The sequence below is a fragment of the Macrobrachium nipponense genome, chromosome 4, assembly GCF_015104395.2.
Source record: "Macrobrachium nipponense isolate FS-2020 chromosome 4, ASM1510439v2, whole genome shotgun sequence".
Lineage (NCBI taxonomy): Eukaryota > Metazoa > Arthropoda > Malacostraca > Decapoda > Palaemonidae > Macrobrachium > Macrobrachium nipponense.
In genome coordinates, this window is record NC_061100.1 from 133450888 (window position 1) to 133453334 (window position 2447).

The following is a 2447-nucleotide window of genomic DNA, read 5'->3' on the forward strand; positions in this document are numbered from 1 at the left end:
TCTACACTATTTATGTCATTCCTAAGCAGCATGTAGTTGGCATGAGGGTTGTTTGTTCCTATTTATAACACTACACTTATCCACATTAAAAGGCATTTGCCATCTATTTTACCACTCTACTTTCTTTATATTTCTTAAACTTTATACTGCCTCTGGGTCTACTGCATTTACACCTAGTTTGGTGTCGTCTGCAAATTTGGGTATCCTGCTCATTAATACTAAATCTATGTCATTAATATAAATAAAAAACAAGAGCGGGCCAAGGACAGAACCCTGAGGAACTCCGCTTGTCACATCTGCCCATTCTGATTCTTTACCGTTTATCAAGAGATTCTGTCGAAAACAAAAATAAGTAACATGTTCAGGAAAAATGCCACAATGCAACCAGTTGCAATGTATTTTGAGAGAGAGAGAGAGAGAGAGAGAGAGAGAGAGAGAGAGAGAGAGAGAGAGAGAGAGAGAGAGATAAAATTTAAAATTATCTCGAATATAATTTAAATTCAACGGAGTAATTAGATCATTCGTATGTGAACACTTATCGACGAGTACTCTACTTACCTAAAATGTGAAGAGAATAACCTTCCTTAAAGTAAATCTTGAAAAAAAAAAATAATAATAATAATAACGATGTATCTCAGCCTGCGCATTACCCTGGGCACGTAACCCGTTACCTAAATCCATAACCTTCCAGCCCGGTTGTTTCTAGCTATAAAATTTTATGGGGAGAGAGAAAAAGACCAGAGACTACCAACAGGAGGCGGAGGACGATGAGGAGGAAAGGACAGAGAGAGAGAGAGAGAGAGAGAGAGAGAGAGAGAGAGAGAGAGAGAGAGAGAGAGAGAGAGGAGGGGTTTACTTCTTTAATCACCGCATAAGTTAAACCTTCTCAGACAGTTGTTCTCCTCCATACGCTTATCGTTCTATAATCTTTTCGTTCGTCTTAACGACCTAAATTAGAATTGACAGCAAAGAATTATTTGATTTTTCAGACTTGTGCATTAGACGAAGATCAATTTCGTCCTCATTTCTTCCCTTGCTCGCCTCCATACCTTAATTTTTCTTTTTCCTTTCCAATGCGTTTCCTCTTTATCGACCCAGATTTGAGTTGACAGCAAACAACTCACGATGATTCAGACCTTGCATTACACGAAGAGCAATGTCGTCTTTATTTCTTCCCGCGCTGGGGAGAGGAGGCTTCCAAGTTGTGTGTGTGTGTGTGTCCTTTGCCTAATAAATTCTCGTCCTTGTTAAACAATTCACGTAATTGGCCATTCACAAGACGGACAACTAAATCAGCGAGGAGCCAGATGGTCTCAAGGGTAGCCGTGGCCAAAGCTTAGAGCCGACGATGAACTCTTGGATGTTTTGTCCGGTCCCTCACCAATTCGCTACTTGCACAAGACCCACTGAAGTCTTCAGCAAGGCCGCCGCCGCCGCCGCCGCCGCCGCCGCCGCCTCCTCCTCCTCCTCCTCCCGGCTCTGCACTACTTTATAGTGGCCGGCGAATGTAAAGTAGATTCAGCATAATGACTAGACAGCAGTGATATATATTTAGAAACGTGAGCGCATCCTTACTCTACAGTGATTATGTGTTGGCGTGTATGTATGTGTGTGTGTATATAAGTATAAATATAAGTATATAGTACATACTCACATACACATATACGTTTATGTATACGTATATATAAGAATATAATATATACATATACATACACACACATACATACATACATAGACAATGTTTATACGCCATACTACTGGATGAAAAGTCAAGCTGGCCTACTCCATCACAATTTTAAATGTTTGATATCCATGGGGTTTTTTGTAAACAAAACCGTAGGTAACTACATGAAACGTAGTCTATTTAAAACACGAGTGTAATCCGATGTAATCAAGTTTTTGAAATAAGAGGCATCATATGGGACAAAAAGAAAGCCAGCAAGATGCCTTCAAATAAAATCCGATAATGACCATGTGCGCTGTGTAACATAATTCACATTTGCATTATAATAAACAACTGTCAATATATACTATGTGTATGCATATATGCGTGTGCGTGTATCATTGCATGTATGTATGTATGTGTATATATATAATATATATGTGTGTATGTACGTGTATAGATAAATAAATAAATAAATTACATATATATATATATATATATATATATATATATATATAATATATATATATATAAAATATTACAGAAACAATTCTAAAAAAGCTACAGTCAATTCAAACAGAGCAGGCATAAGAAGCTTACAATTTGCAAAAATAAATGTTTACACTACGAATAAAAAACAGCGAATTGCAAATGCTGAAAGTAAAAAAATAAATAAATAAAAAAACAGAAAAAAGCTAAATCGGATGAAAGCCATGAAAGAAATGTACATATACTACGTGGAGCCAAGAGCCCTTGTCATAAAAAAACAATAAAGAAAAAATAT